This window comes from Symsagittifera roscoffensis, chromosome 10 (genome assembly GCF_963678635.1).
Source record: "Symsagittifera roscoffensis chromosome 10, txSymRosc1.1, whole genome shotgun sequence".
NCBI classification, from domain to species: Eukaryota; Metazoa; Xenacoelomorpha; order Acoela; family Convolutidae; genus Symsagittifera; species Symsagittifera roscoffensis.
This window is the reverse complement of record NC_087071.1, coordinates 44,470,600-44,482,711: the sequence shown is the minus strand read 5'-3', so window position 1 is coordinate 44,482,711 and position 12,112 is coordinate 44,470,600. Positions and strand designations below refer to the sequence as shown.

The 12,112-nt window shown below is 31.7% G+C and overlaps 1 long non-coding RNA gene across 2 annotated transcripts in view; it reads right to left on the bottom strand.

Annotated features, from left to right (window-relative positions):
* The window catches only part of LOC134855488 (uncharacterized), a 29,988-nt gene extending 18,214 nt beyond the window's left edge, over nucleotides 1–11,774 (bottom strand). Inside the window, exons 1-2 of one of the 2 annotated variants that reach the window (XR_010164495.1) lie at nucleotides 10,719–11,774; nucleotides 9,729–10,281 (exon numbers count right to left, since the gene is read on the bottom strand). This is a non-coding gene — a long non-coding RNA (uncharacterized LOC134855488). The remainder of the gene's footprint in view (nucleotides 1–9,728; nucleotides 10,282–10,718) is intronic. The other variant, XR_010164496.1, reaches the window with a different exon arrangement.
* Between the last annotated feature and the right edge of the window lie 338 nt (nucleotides 11,775–12,112).

Here is a 12,112-nt window from a genome sequence, read left to right as displayed (position 1 = left end):
TTGCCCTGAGCTCAAACTTGAAAAGATATTTCACCTGTGATCATTTTTCATAAAGTTATGGGGGTTTAAAGATTGCCATTTTGGCCAATTTGGGACAATTAACGCGCGATATATTTCGCGCTATTAACGCGTAAGCGGAGAGTTAATCCGTCTTAAAATCGTTCCAAATTCGTTGAAAGAAGCTTATTTGCCATAATTGAAATGTTAAAAGGAGCGAAATCTATCTTTTTTTTAATATGGCGTGTGGGGGGATGATTTTCATAAAAAGTTTCAATTTTTAGAAAACTTTTTTTTTTCATTTTATTTTAATACATTTAATTTTTAATGTCATTACTGCTCCATAATACCTTAAAAGGCAGTCGGAACATTCAGGGCTTCGCCCTGATACGAGCAGTCTTGTTGACTTGCTTTGTTATTAAGTTTGTCTTGACTACCAAACAAGCAAAAACAAGATCTCTATTGTAAATTGATGTTTTTAGGCCGAAAACCAACCCTGTGGAACAACAGCCGCAACATGCACGAAAGATGTGGAGATTGCATTCGGATACGGAGCAGAAACAGACACGATCTTCCTCCAACGAGAGGTATAAAAATTTCTTTATTTCAACATCGATACCAGCATTCATTTTTTCGAGTTATTGGCTTTCAAGGTTTTTCAATTCTTAGTAAATCAATTCGATCAAGTCGACGCTTCAATTTTTCAGTCGATCAGCAATTATGATTGTTGTAAACTTTGAATGCATTTTCCCAAGGTTTTCAAAAATGTATCTTATGTTTCCTGGTAGGCTTCCTGGATGGCTCCTGCTAGGAAAACAGCATTTCGCTGAATTTTTTGATTTCCTGGTAGGAAGTTCAATGTTTTGCCTGTTATATGAATTGAGAATAAAGAGTTATTTCCTAATTTTTTTTTGTCGCTAAATCAGTTCTGTGCTCAAACAAACAGCCCCCTCAAAAAAAGTTTTTTTCTCATGCTAAATTTTAAATTTTTTGCCCATAACGTAGTCCAGACACATCATTTTCAAAAACAAGAATGAAACTTCACAATGAATGTTTACGGTAACGTCAAAATAATATATGTTTTTTGGATAATAATATAAACTTAAATCTGCCCAAAACACTGGCTACATTTTTAACCACTGGACTTAAAAGTTGGATAGCCACTTATGATTTCATAGCCACTCATGATTTTTTTTCGTGAAACTACTGAAAAAAGTTTAATGTACCTAACAATTCTCATTATGAAGTTTACTCTATTTCATCTATTGGTCTCATCTTTTGAGAAAGTTCTGCGTTGTTTTGATTTTAGTCAAAACACGAAAATATAAAGGTAAGCAATTCACGCCTTAAAATTGACTCAATTCTTTTTAGAAACACATTTTTTGCAAGATTTGTTTCTGTACTATTTTGGTATTTTTAAGGTGTTCAAAACAACGAGACAAGTAAAAAAATCTAAAATTAATGATTCGAAGCGTATAAAACGTTTTTTTTCCCAGAAATTTCGTTGTTTTATTTCTAGCCAAAAATTCGACTTCTCAGAAATTTAGGTTTTTCTTGAAAAATTTATTAGGTAGGGGAGCGACTTCGTTCGTAAAGTTTGCATTTGCTCATCTCTTTCTGTGTTCAAATATTCTTCATTTGAGCAGAGATTCAGTACTGGATGCCAACGGGTAAATTGTCTAAAATGCCCCATTAAATTCTCATTCATACGAGAAAAAAGGCAATTTTTTCTCTTCTAACGTTTTGCTAATTGGTCTCAGATGAGATTGTGCAAATTTTATAACCATAAAATCAGGACTATTCGTGACACACCCCTGTTGTGCACAAATTAAGATATCTATTTTACTACAACAGAAGTTAACGTCCCAGTAAAAAACTGAAAGAGACCAGGGGCGTTTGAGATCTGATGGTTAAATCCATACCATTGTTATACCGTTTTTTTCGCTCTGATTTTTTCCACGGTAACTTCAAACCATTTTATTTGGGTATTTTTTGCACAGAATTCGCACATGCCAATATGTATGTTAAGAGTCAGACGTTTGCTGAGCAAAAATTTAAAGCTTTTTTTCCTTTTTCCCCACCTGCGAATTTTTAATATTAATTTCTCCGTTCTAATTGTCCAATTGTTACAAAAATTGGCATGCAGATTAATTAGGCTATGACAAACATATTTTGTCTCCACATCTATCTAGTTTTGGGTATTCGAACCACAAACAAATTGGCGTCAAAACTACACTAGATTCAATCGGTTGGGTAAAATTGCGCTTTTTAGTTGACGGAGTATAAACCTTCTGGAATTTGAACTAATTTTTTTCTCATTAAAAAAAATTGTTTGTGTACATCATCTGAAAGCGATTGATGTTTTAAACTCAAACTTTATAATAGTTCCTGTATGATAAAAGCAGGTATTATGAAAATGTATGCTATCGAGTTATTTTATTATACACTGAATAAGCGGTTACGCCCTAGTTTTCTCACACAAAAAGTTATGACTCTCGGAAAAGTCAAATTTATGATTTGTTGACACTTTTTTGAAACTCAAAGAAATTCACTCCTAGTTATAAGAAAACCGAATAAGATTTTGGGTAAAGCCCAATTTTTGAAGTTACTCTTGTCCTTCTGCATCAGTACAAAATTCAAAAATTATCAAATAGCTGTTTCCAGCTTTAGCTGACCTTTTGTTTACCAGTGTCATTTTTCTTAAGTTATGGGGGTTCGAAATTTGCCAATGTAGGTTTAATGACACGCAATATACTTCGTGCTACTAAGCGTAAGCGGCGCATCAAACCACTCAAAAATGAACTGAGGCAATTGGTATAAAAGACAGACAGAACATTCGGAAAACTCCTGATTCGAAAAATTTTGTAAACTCATCCGACTGGTTTCTTTTTTCTCCAGACAAATTTCAACTTTTTAACAAGCACTTTTTGACAAACTTTTTCAGCTTGGGAATAATAAGAGTGCAAATTTTACTGTTTCAAAGTGAACTGATATTTATGGGTTAAAAGACTAAAAGCATATCATATTGTTTTCTGTACGAACTTTTTATGGCCGATGTAAAGTCAAATTGTTTACACTGTTGACACAGTTGAACAGTGAAAAAATTTTAGAATTTTTTTTTGTTGCTCAAATCACGACTGGAAATGGGTTATTATGATATATCACTCGACCCATTCTGATAAATACATGATTTGTAAATGGAAAACAAAAAAACTAAAGCACTCCCGAGAATACGAAGTTCCTACGCATTTTTCGAATGGTCGGAACAATTAATGTCACGAATCGTTTTTTGGCTGATATGCAAAATTTGTAGATTAAAAAATTTTTGTGGCTATTGCCCTTTAACCGAACTTGGCTTTGCTATCTTTTTATATTTTACGGTCGCCAACTCTTTTGTTTGAAGATCGTTAAAATGAAACCTAGTTTTGTTTTCAAGGTTAAATTAGATAGAAATCTCACCAAAACTTTCGAAAATCTGTATATTTGGTATAATTATATCCTGTTCACTTTTTGGATCGTAACCCACTGAAGGACTAACTCCAGATTAAATCAAACATTATAATCGAACCTTATAATTAGTTCCACCCTTATTTAGCAACAGCCCGTTTTATCTATGTTCAGAGGTCAACCCGGAAGGAAAGAGTTAGCAAGAAAGCCCGGTTAAAAAAATTAATGGGACGAGGCAATGTTCTTTATTTTGGTTATCAATGTACAATTGTTGGCTAATTACCCCTGAAAACATGCCAGTTCATTGGGTTATTTTTTACCGCAGTATAACGTTATAACAAAATACCGGGACCGCAATTTTAGACAATATCGATCCAAAATGCAATCCAGCATTTCCGATTGATAAAAGACTCATTTCCCTGATGGGTTAATGTATCTTAGGTTGAAATGCCCAAATCTATCTAGTTTTTATTTTTTTAAATTTTAGAAGTCGCAAATTATACTTCTTTTTCTTATTCAAATTTTCTTTTTGTATCGTCGTTTTCAGTTTCAAACATGAAATGATATCACTGAGATGAAAAAAGCTTGAACAAAAAGTGGTAATTGGCTTTGATTTCTTTATTACTTAAATCTGAAAGCTTGACTTCCGGCGCTTCTTTTTAGTCTGGATGAAAAAAATGACAATCATCAACCAAAAAAATGAACCAAAAAGCGCTTTGAAGAGAAACGTAATAAAAACTGCCTTGAATTTCCCAAAGCAAAATTACCCAGGTGATAAAAAGATCACCGATTTGGAGACTATAAATACTGTTATTTGACTGAAGACTTATTTTGACACATGGGTATTTTCAGTAGCGTGATGAAAAAACCATTCATGAATAGAATGGGCGCTAAAAACTGTACTTTAAGGAACATGATAAGCGGAAAAAGACTTCAATGTCATCAATCATAATCTGCAATTTTGCAATTCTGATCCGATTTGTAACTTTGGGAATGATTCAACACACCACTCAAGGGAAGACAAATGAAGACTTTAGCCAAAAAAAAAGATAAAAGTTGCTAAGCTTTATAAAATGTTTCCAATGAATGTTTTCATTCACTCTTGCTCTGACAAAATTGGGTTTTCATTGATTGAATTAATTTTAAAATCAATGTTAAATTAATCGAAATATATTTTTTTATTATTTAAATCAATCGAAATTCATTAATTCTGTACACTTTAGAAAGTGAAATAAGTTTTAGTCGATTTAAATCGATTAATTCTGAAAAATTCTGATCGAAAAAAGTGTCTTAAAAATCAAATCGGTTTGTGGATTTTGGTTAAAAAAATAGTAAAAAATTGATAAGCAGAATTTGAAAGTGTTAACTGCGCTGCACAAATTTAAAGTTATAGTAAATTGTAAATTATTTTTTGGAAAAGATATCAGCAAAAATGAGTAAAAAGGATAAACTCAAATTTATGGTTTTAATTTGATTATAATGAATGCGAAAACCATGAATGAATGAATATGATTTAAAGTCAATTTTAATCGATTTAATTCAATGAAAACTTTCTCAAAAATAAATCTGAATAGATATAAAAAATATGGATTTAAATCGATTTTAAAATGATTTCATATTGAACTTTTCTGGTTTTTATTTGAGATCAAACAGTAAATTTGGAATCGATCCGATTCCTTTTTATTTGATCTTAGCTTTTTTCGATGCTAAAAATGATCCTCATCCAATTTTGTCAGTGTGGGATTGCATTTGTGTAAGATTTCGTCCGACTTTCGAATTTTTGACTTTTTGGTATTTTTTTAGGTTAATGAGAAAAATTAACATATAGAAAACTTTCATTTTGTCTCAAAATTTTATCCCTCGCAAAACTTCAGTCATAAAAAATGTTTATAAATGAACAACCATTCTTATTGTCATATTGGCTCAAAATTGGATTTTTTGTCGTTTTTCAATATAAAAACGTGACTAGAATATTAAATCAAAATGGGTGCAGATAAACACGAATTGTAACTCTAATTGACATAACCAAAACAGTAAAACCATGAAAAATGCAAAGTACAAAACTAATCAACTTAATGTTTTTTTATCTCGTAAAATTTCTGATCATAACCAAATTCAGTCACATTTGATCTTCTCTTTATTTATCTCAATTTTAAGCTAAAATCAATAAAATCCTATTTTTTAATGAAAATTTTTGGTGACTTGAAAAAATTCTCAATTACTTAGACGTCAATTGCGGTAAAAAAAATTATGCTCTATCGATCGTGGTTTTCACAATTTACAAAAGTTCTATCAAAAGCGAGAAAAACTTGTTCCTTTTTTTTCATTTTCTAGACTAAATTATACAAAAGTTGATGAGCGGCTGGCATCGCCCACTTTATATTGAACATTATTTGAGCGCCAAAATTCAACATTTTTTAAGATATGTTCTTCATCCTCTTTTTGCCAGTTTTTTTTTAAATCTTAAATTAGTCACCTTATTTAAAAAACGACTGCTCAGAAAAAAAACAAGAAAATGAAAATACATGTTTTTTGATGTTTTAATTGTAATCGGAACACTTTGTGCCTATTGTACAGCCTCCGGCTATCGTTGTTTTAAGTATAATGGAAAAATTGGTAGTATTTTTATAGATAATTGTTCAAAAGAAACAATCAACGCTCAAAATTCAATTATTGCATTAAATTTTTTTGCAGTTGCGTTATAAAGTTCAAACCTTTCATAGTCTGAAGAAAAATTAGTTCAGCTTAAAGACCTCTATTTTTTCAAATTAGCTGACCTTTTTTGATGTAACTGATAGTTATACGTTATAGGTATATGCAGAAAAAGAAAGGCATCTGCATTTAAGCGTTTATTGCTTTCAAGTTTAGAATTCCTTCATGCATTTAAAGCTGTGATGTCCACTGATGAAAGCTAGCTGACAACTTCAGGGATTCCGGAGATAAGAGGCCAGAAAAAGGAAAAATCGGAAAAATGGGGAAAAGTGGTGAAAACCGAGCCGACAGTAAAGGGGATTTTAAAGTTCAATAACCAAATATTACCCGGAGATAAAGTGATACAGACGATATACCAGTTGAGACTGACATTTAGACAAGATAAGGATATCTATATGGACAGGAGGAAAGTCTGCTGAAAATACAAGTTATTTTTCAAGTACAATTGCTCCATAGTCAAAAGAAGAAAAAATACATATTCAATGCAAGCATGTTGTGAGAGGAGAAAAGCTTCGGACGAGAAAACCAACAAGACTGCTCGTACCAGGGCAAAACCCGGAATGTTCCGAATGCCTTTTAAGGTCTATTGAGCAGTAGAATAATATGAAAAAATTAAATGTAATAAAATAAAATAAAACTTTTAAAAAAATTTTGAGTTTTTTGTAAAAACATCACCCACACGCCATATTAAGTACGCTCATATTAACAAATCAATTATGGCATATAAGCTTCCTTGAACCAATTTGGAACGATTTCTAAGGTTGATTAAATCTCTGCTTACGCGTTAATAGCGCGAAATATATCGCGCCTTAATTGTCCCAAATTAGCCAAAATGGCAATCTTTAAACCCCCATAACTTTACGAAAAATGATCACAGGTGAAATATCTTTTCAAATTTGAGCTCAAGACAACAATAGTTTTCGAATGATATAAAAAAACTCCGTCAAAAATGGCTATTTAAAAAGTTGAACTTTGTCTGAAGAAAAAAAACCCACCCCGAGCACAAATATTCCGTTACTTTCGTTACGAAAATCGGAACAAAAAATAATTGATCAATTTTTGAAAGAGCAACACCAAATTTACTCTAAGTTTGCTTAAACCAAAAAAATTTAATTGCGAATAGTGTTTTTTTTGCCTAGCATAAAAGCTTCAGCATTAAAAAAATGTTTCAACTAGATTCAAAAACTAAAATATTATGTTAATTTTTTGTCAAAATAAAATCATTATGAAAGAAATCATCTAAAGGGCAGTTTTTTCCCGCATTTCGTAATTTGCACAGCAATCAGTGCTCAGTTTAAGCCATTACATGTCCAAGTGAGACTGATCACTAATTATGTTTTTAGTAACTCAATTGTTTCGACTATTTTTGAAAACCATGACGGAATTTTTGTGCTCGGGGTGATTTTTCCTCAAGAAAAATGTCGGCGTTTTACCTCGCAATTGTGGCGATATTTTTTACCATTCGAAAGGTATTGTTATCTTGAGCTCAAACTTAAGAAGATATTTCACCTGTGATCATTTTTCATTAAGGGGTTTAAAGATTGCTAGTAAGGCCACTTTGGGACAATTGACGGGCGAAATATTTCGCGCTTTTTGATACGTAAGTGGAGATTTAATCCGTCTTAAAAATGAATCCAGCTTGGTTCAAAGAGGCAGGCTGTCATTATTGCTAGATTACTAGGAGCAAAATCTATCACTTTGTACTTGATACAGCGTGTCAGGGGATGATTTTCAGAAAAATATCAAACACTAAAAAAAATAAAAATTTGGAAAACAAAATGCACCATAGACCCCTAAAATTCTTCAGAACTTACATGAATAGTTTCTTATTATCAGTTAAAAATTTCGATTTTTTTAACTAAGCATTTTTGACGTAGTTTAAGAATTTTTTTGACTACTTTAATTCTACCTATACTATAGAAAAAAAAACGCAGTCAGATTATTCAGGGCTGTTTATTAAGTATGAAATGAAAATTTCACGTTTCTTTCTTCTTTATAAAATTTACTAACTATCTTTTTGCTCAAAACGAGACTGAAACGCTTTGATATGATATAACACTCGACCAATTCAGTTAAACTTTTGTGTTACCTAATTTTACCTGGAAAATAAAACAAGAAAAACACACCCGAAGACAAACTTTTTTACCCATTTTCAATATTAGAACAAAAAGGAGTGATCGAAAACTGATTTTTACTCCTAAAATTTCTAGATGAAAAAAAAATAACTTTAGCCATAGTTCAAAAAAACTCATTAAGTAAAACGTTTTTCCAATAATTTGTTCTTTTTTATGCAAAAAAAAATAGTTGGGAAACAAGATGTGAAATTTTTGGTCATTGAATGGCTCAATAATGTCGGAAATTGAAGCATACAAATAATTTATTTTAGTTAACCAGCCAGACAGGCCTAAGACGGAGGTTGGATATTTAGAGTTAAATAAGCTACCTTGTAAATTTCAGAGCACAGGCGATTTGAACCGGCAATCTTATCACTACCATCACTACCATCATAGATAAACTTATCCAGATAAATGGGGTACAACGTCGATCTTCTTAATTCCGAACAAAAACAAAGTGGCATTGATATAAAAGCAACAAAATTAAAATATTGGATGCTACCGTAGCAATATGGACGCTATCTCAACAATATAACAATGCTTTGGAAGGTGTGATGATTTACATTTTCAAAATCTCTTCATAATTTTCCGCCAGAAATTCATCTTCGAAAGTAGAAATTTTTATCGAGCTGTCGACATGATTGCTTTAGAATTGCCGAATAGTTGCGTTTTGCAATCTTTTAATCGTGAAACCAATAAAAATAATTTTTTGTGACTGTTTTTTTTAAAACTCTGAATCACACAAATTAATTTTGTCTTTGTACACCAGTAAACAAAGCTACGTGCAATTTCAGGATTTTACTCTCCAAAATGCCATCTTCCAATGTCCATTTCGGTTAACACATAATTCGATATTCAGTAAAATTCTTACATAGACCAAAAGCAAATAATCAGAGCTACCCTCTATGAAATTATCAGTGTTTGATTTTATTGACTCGCCACGTAATCCGGGTCTGAAAATGCCGGTGCGCCTCATTTACACTCTAAGTATCCTAGTGACATTTTTAGAATAAGCGGAGTAAAAAAGCTTTCCAAATATTGCAAGTTCTATAGAGGGTAGCTCTGACCAATTGTTCTTGATCTATGTAAAATTTTTACTGGATATTGAAGGATATGTTGTCCAAAATGTAAATTGCAAACAGGCATTTTAAAGAGTAAAATCTTGAATTCGCACGCAACTTTTGGTGAAACCTGTTTTTTCAAAAAAAAAAATGCTTGCGGCGCTAAATTTTTGATCAAAACATGGTTATTATAGTGTTCTGGGAGTGCTCGGAAAACAATTAAGTCAGGTTAGAAAAAAGGTAGATAAAAATTTTGAAAATCCACCCCCTTCAAGAAAATCCTAGATCCGCCCCCTAAAGTATATCATACCTATTATAGTTGCCTAACTGAACAACAAAATGATTTCAGAGATAATTTTGATACAAAGATGAAAATTGAGTGTTTTCCCAACTTTACCTGTGTCTCTCGATGAGTAACGGCAAGATTGGTGTGATAATTCTCCCTGTTCACAGCTTCAATTCCTTTGTTCAAACCTTGAAGTGCCGAAGATGATAACTCACATAAAGATCTCGGCTCCACGTAGTTTCGCAGAAATTTCACTTCGTCTGAACTTTCGTTGTTTTTCTTGCAACCCAAAAATGGTACCAAACTCAGTATTTTGACATTTTTTTCTTGTTTACTCACAGAGAAAAAAATAAAGAACAACAATAACTGCCATAAACAAAAGAGATACATTTTGCTTGCAAGGTAAGGAAAAGTTTTGGGTATAATTTATCAACAGGGAAGAATTGTCAAATCGAATTATCTTGGGTAAAATTTTCGTCGCAGAACGAATGAACTGGAACAATTTGGCATTTTAACAATCCAACTAAAAGCCCTGATGGCCGCGCATATTTTGAGAGACACTTTCTTCGAATTTTTTCGCTCCAGTAAATCACGGAATAAACGGATGGCTCTTTGTCTAAAAAGGCATTAAATTAGAAGTGAAATCCAAAAATGGATGCACGTTCTTAAGCAAAGAAATATTAGCATTTTTAAGGGTACTTTCTTGGTTTATGGCTAATAACCCTTACCTATCCCTTTAGACAATTCTTCAATTAAAACCAACGATCCGTGAAAAAAAAACGGCTAATTTTTTATATGTCTTCTGCAAGTTTGCCTGATAAAATGTTTTAAAAAAAGGGAATTTTGTCCTTGAGAATCGAACTAACATCATCTTATAATATTCAAATTGAATAATATGGGTATATATAAGATAAAATTTGCAAATGTTTTGCTTCCTGTATTTTTAAATTCTAACCAGCTTGTTTGAATTCATAATTATTCATTAATTCATTATGCAAAAGTCAGTTTATGTCTGTCCAGGAAATTATTTCTGCTTCGAAAATCAGTCTGAAAATTGCTTTCTTTGCAATCTCATTGATTAACTACTGACATTTAAAGTACCCTTGAGTTGAATTTCTGAAGGCTAAGGAAAATTTTCCGGGGATAATTACTTCTTTGGATATTTCAATCATGCTACATGACTGAACATTTACATAGCACTCTGAACAAAAACTAGTCCAATAATGTAAACTTGAAATTAGGAACAGTATGAATGAAATGAAATTTGATCAAAGAATTAATCAAAAAGTTAGCTTCTTCTAAAGCAAGAGTATAATTTACCAGAAGTAAGGAGCGTGATAAAAATGTAATCAGACTCAAATTTCCACTAAAAAGTCTTTCAAATGTTTTTTAAAGTCAACTTATTTTGTAAAAATAAATTGACATACAGCTTGGCCGAAATAACTATTTTTGTTACAACTTACTTCTTGTGTGTCCTAATTTTTTGCTTCCAAACACGATTGAAGAACAAATTTCGTATTATCAGATATCCGAGGACTTTTTTTGAAATTACCAATAAACATCTATGTTCTCAATCAGTTTTGAGCTTTTCAATACATTTTGAGCTTTTCAAAAAAAAAATTCAATTAACTTGCTTTAGAAAAGTTCATTTTTTTAAGAGGAAAACACAAGTCAATTTTCCTCACAAATCGAAAAGTTGAAAAAAAATCAAAATAGAAATTCTCTCCATATAAAGAGAATCGAAGAATAAGCCACACTGATTTCACGTGATAACTCTCACACAATAATCCTCTGATTGAGATAAATGGTTATAAAGGCTTATAAATGGTTATAAATGGGTTAAGTGCTTTAATCCACCATCGGGCAAACGCATAAATAATGGTCAGAAATCGGGAAGAAAGGTAAAAATTAGACGAAACTTGTCACTTCAAAACTCAATTTGAGAGTTTTTCAGCCTCTTTTAAATTCAAAATAGGACCTTGATTTTCTCTGATTTTCACCATTTTTGTAAATATCGCAGTCGTTGCTAAACTGATTTTTCCTTGAATAATTTCCAGGATTGGTATTGGTTGTTATAATTTATAACTAGAACCCGCGTCAAATATTGTTGGACTAAATTGTAAATTCTAGCAAGCAGCTTGTTCATACGTCAAATTGTTGTTCCGGGATAACTGTTCATACCAAACAGTGATTATTTGGTTGCAATAAATGGAAAATTTCTCAAAAATTTGTCCAAAAATAATTTATTGCCGGATAAAACTTTCGTCCAAAAGATTAAAGTTTATAACTAAAATGACGAAATAGGGATTAAATCTGTTTAAAAATGGCAGGAGGTAGTTTGTACATAAACAGAAAATGAACGTTTCGATATGTCAGTTTATTGCAAATCTTAAAATCGCAAATATTACTCTGATCTAGGAGTTCCTCAGTTGCTTATCCTGTTGATTTGTATTGAGATTGAAGTTTGCTGCACGGTACAGTTGCCAAAAGATCTT